The following is a 5,098-nucleotide window of genomic DNA, read 5'->3' on the forward strand; positions in this document are numbered from 1 at the left end:
ATGCATGGGAGGATTTCCATATTTTTGTGTCTGTTTTGAGGCCAATTACACGGTCAATTTTGGAGAAGGTACCATGAGGTGCTGAGAAGAAGGTATATCCTTTTGTTTTAGGATAAAATGTTCTGTAGATATCTGTTAAGTCCATTTGTTTCATCACTTCTGTTAGTTTCACTGTGTCCCTGTTTAGTTTCTGTTTCCACGATCTGTCCATTGATGAAAGTGGTGTGTTGAAGTGTCCCACTATTATTGTGTGAGGTGCAATATGTGCTTTGAGCTTTACTAATGTTTCTTTAATGAATGTGGCTGCCTTTGTATTTGGAGCATAGATATTCAGAATTGAGAGTTCCTCTTCGAGGATTTTACCTTTGATGAGTATGAAGTTTCCCTCCTTGTCTTTTTTGATAACTTTGGGTTGGAAGTCGATTTTATTCAATATTAGAATGGCTACTCCAGCTTGTTTCTTCAGACCATTTGCTTGGAAAATTGTTTTCCAGCCTTTCACTCTGAGGTAGTGTCTGTCTTTTTCCCTGAGATGGGTTTCCTGTAAGCAGCAAAATATTGGGTCCTGTTTGTGTAGCCAGTCCGTTAGTCTATGTCTTTTTATTGGGGAATTGAGTCCATTGATATTAAGGAAAAGTAATTGTTGCTTCCTTTTATTTTTGTTGTTAGAGTTGGCATTCTGTTCTTGTGGCTGTCTTCTTTTTGGTTTGTTGAGGGATTACTTTCTTGCTTTTTCTAGGGCTTGGTTTTCGTCCTTGTATTGGTTTTTTTCTGTTATTATCCTTTGAAGGGCTGGATTCGTGGAAAGATAATGTGTGAATTTGGTTTTGTCGTGGAATACTTTGGTTTCTCCATCTATGGTAATTGAGAGTTTGGCTGGGTATATTAGCCTGGCCTGGCATTTGTGTTCTCTTAGGGTCTGTATAACGTCTGTCCAGGATCTTCTGGCTTTCATAGTCCTTGGTGAAAAGTCTGGTGTAATTCTGATAGACTTGCCTTTATATGTTACTTGACCATTTTCCCTTACTGCTTTTAATATTCTATCTTTATTTAGTGCATTTTTTTTTGTTCTTATTATTATGTGTCGGGAGGAATTTCTTTTCTGGTCCAGTCTATTTGGAGTTCTGTAGTCTTCTTTTATGTTCATGGGCATCTCTTTCTTTAGGTTTGGAAAGTTTTCTTCTATAATTTTGTTGAAGATATTTGCTGGCCCTTTAAGTTGAAAAATCTTAATTCTCATCTACTCCTATTATCCGTAGGTTTGGTCTTCTCATTGTGTCCTGGATATCCTGGATGTTTTGAGTTAGTATCTTTTTGCATTTTGTATTTTCTTTGATTGTTGTGCCGATGTTCTCTATGGAATCTTCTGCACCTGAGATTCTCTCTTTCATCTCTTTTATTCTGTTGCTGATGCTCGCATCTATAGTTCCAGATTTCTTTCCTAGGGTTTCTATCTCCAGCATTGCCTCACTTTGGGTTTTCTTTATAGTGTCTACTTCCCTTTTTAGGTCTTGGATGGTTTTATTCAATTCCATCACCTGTTTGGTCCTATTTTCTTGCAATACTTTAAGGGATTTTTGTGCTTCCTCTTTAAGGTCTTCTACCTGTTTAGCAGTGTTCTCCTGTATTTCTTTAAGTGAGTTATTAAAGTCCTTCTTGTTGTCCTCTACCATCATCATGAGATATGCTTTTAAATCCAGGTATAGTTTTTCGGGTGTGTTGGGGTGTCCAGAACTGGGTAGGGTGGCATGCTGCGTTCTGATGATGGTGAGTGGTCTTGGCTTCTGTTAGTAAGATTCTTACATTTGCCTTTCACCATCTGGTAATCTCTGGAGTTAGTTGTTATAATTGTCTCTGGTTAGATCTTTTTCCTCAGGTGTTTATGTTAGCCTCTATCAGCCAACCTGGGAGACTAGTTCTCTCCTGAGTTTCAGTGTTCAGAGTACTCTCTGCAGGTAGGCTCTCCTCTTCCAAGGAAGGTGCCCAGATATCTGGTGTTTGAACCTGCCTCCTGGCAGAAGTCGTGATCCACTCACAGAGGTCTTAAGATCCCGTGGAGGGTCCTGTGTATACCTTACGGGTGTCCTCAGACTCAACACCCAAGGTACCCCTCTGCTGGCGTGGACCAGAAGGGACTTGTACCCCTGATCCGGCCAGGTTTTCTGCTTCCCTAATTAATGCAGTCTCAGGTCCTGTGCGATTGGATTGGAGCAGACGCTGTGTTCCACTCACCAGAGGTCTTAAGATCCTGTGGCGAGTCTTGTGGGTAGCTGGCTTGTCAGCCGACTCTCAGCCCTAGCTACCCCAGTGCTGGCCGGACCAGAAGAGACTTGTGCCCCTGATCAGGCCGGGTTTTCTGCTTCCCTAATTAATGCAGTCTCAGGTCCCACGCGATTGGAATGGAGCAGATGCTGTGTTCCACTTGCCAGAGGTCTTAAGATCCTGTGGCGGGTCTTGTGGGTTGGTGTTGGCGGGACCGGAAGGGCTAGTTAGTTCTTCAATAAGTTCTCCAACTTCTTCACTAGACGTTTTACCCAGAAAACTTTCTGTCCATAGCTATCATATAGTGGGGAAAGGTCATATGGTAGTGTACAGTCACCTGACTGTCAGCATAGTGCCTTGTGTTAGACATACTCAACTTGATATTTTATGCATAAACATGCATGATGTATTACATTAATAGATTTTGGGTTGAGAAGAGAAACAAATATAGAAGTACCAATAAAAGTGGCAAAAAACTTCAAAAGTGACATTCACATTGATACTGTGGAGATTGTCTTGAGGATATTTTCAAGCTGATCGCCATACTAACACTATGTGTCAGGTTGTAAAAAAATGCAAAACAAAGTGCCTATTCTATCTCTTTTCCTTACCTGTTTTCTAGGACTCTTCCCAGAGGATCCAACAGTTCCAGTGCCTTTTGCTATTGTGATACAGAACTTAATATTTCAAAATATGTCATATTTGAATACTTACATTCCTGATTGCTTGCCTGTTTGCACTAATTTTTATTACAGAATACATTTCACCGTAAATCAGAAATGTATTTGGAAACTTACATAAACCCTTTGCAAAACTATTTGAGTGTATTACGTAACAGTGTGTATAGTAGTTCTTTAAAGCATCCAAGTAAAATGTATATCCAATCTATTATGTATATAGACACTGCAGACAGATATGAAACTTGGTTAAATTATCCAGTGATTACAGAGAACATCATATAAACTTTACATATAACTTTGGAGTAGTTCGGACATTTTCGCCAAGTTTTGGACACATGAATGACTGGCATAATAAGTAAGTATGGTTACAAATTGGCCAAACAGGATTTCTTGTGTTGAAAGTCAGAGTTAGAAATTATTTTACTCAAATTATATAAAACTTCTAGGATTAGATAATTTCAGATAGTTATAGAAAGCTTGGACATTTTCATTAATCCAGAAATTCTTTTACAATATCCATTTTTAAAAACTAACTTTCTTCACAGTTTTATATATGTTTACAATGTATTTTGATTGTCTTCATGCCTCATTACTCTTTATTTTAACCCTCCCACTCCTGGAATCTTTCTTTCCCTCAGTATACTAACTGAGGAAAACTAATGAAGTTATAGGTTTGTTGCATATAGCTTTTTTATATTGAATTAAATTCTTTATATTCCTAGTTTCTTTGTTTTTTTTTTTTCACGAAGAGGTGTTGGATTTTGTCAAAAGCCTTTCTAATATTTCTCGAGATTCTCATGTGATTTCTGTCCTTCCATCCACTTATGTGATGTATTACACTTATTGCTTTAAGTGTGTTGAACCAGCTTAGCATCTCAATAATATAGTGAGTCTCATCATGCTGAATGATCTTTTTGATGTGTTCTGTTCTTGTGTGTGAATGTGTATATGTGTACATTTTTGTTCAGGTTAATGTGTTTTTAAGTGTGTTTGCAGCTTACATGTATAAGACAGCATATGATGGCTATAGTACAAACTTACATATTGTTCCTCAGATGCCACAGTTTTTGCTGGTTTGATCTTGTGTAGGGAACTCCAGATGTTGTGAGTTCATAGAGTGGTAGCGTCCTTATGTCCAGAAGACAGAATTCCTTCCAACGTCATCTAGCTCTTGCATTCTTTCCCCCTCTTCTTCCTCAGTGTTCCTTGAGACTTAGTTGTGGAGTTGATATGTATTCCATTTAGGAAGGACCATCTAGAGACTGCCCCACTTGGGAATCCATCCCATAAACAACCACCCAGCCTAGACACTAGTCAATCATGTGGGTGCTAGGGACCAAACCCAAATTCTTTTCAAGAGTATGAAGTGATTTTAGCTGTGGAGCCAATTCCACAGCCCCCAAAATATTTTCTTTAAATCATGAAAATTTTGTAGAGATGGAAAAACTATCATATATCATAATCATATATTATATATTGTATATAATTTCTATGTGATAATTAAAGAAGATATGAAAGTACTAAAATACTAATGAAAGTACTAAAGTTAAAATACAAATGTCCCTTGGAGCAGGGATTGTAGGAGAAGCTATTTGTCAGTCCTGATACACAAGCTGCCCCTTAATGGGGAAAAGGTGATGGGAGAGAGATGGATTTTTGTAGGTGTCTCAGAGAGAATGATCAGGACTCAGAAGGAATTTACCCAGCTGGCACTGGTGGGTGAAGAGTTATAATGGGCATGAAGTCATCTTCCCAACATTCTCCTAACTCAAAACATCCAGGAAATCCAGGACACAATGAGAAGTTGTAGCACCAGCTTGCAACCCCACAGCAATGGAGGAGTGTTCCTCTTTCTAAACATCCTAGTCAGCATCTGCTGTCAACTGAATGTTTGATCTTAGCCTTTCACACTGGTGTGAGGTGGAATCTCAGGGCTATTTTGATTTTCACTTCTCTGATGATTAAGGATGTTGAACATTTTTTCAGGTGCTTCTCAGCCATTCAGTATTCTTCAGTTGAGAAATCTTTGTTTAGCTCTGTACCCCATTTTAATAGGGTTATTTGACTTTCTGGAGTCCAACTTCTTGAGTTCTTTATATATATTGGATATTAGTCCCCAGTTGGATTTAGGATTGGTAAAGATCCTTTCCCAACCT

The sequence above is a fragment of the Mus caroli genome, unplaced genomic scaffold, assembly GCF_978045245.1.
Source record: "Mus caroli unplaced genomic scaffold, Mus_caroli_1 scaffold_11, whole genome shotgun sequence".
Taxonomy (NCBI): Eukaryota; Metazoa; Chordata; class Mammalia; order Rodentia; family Muridae; genus Mus; species Mus caroli.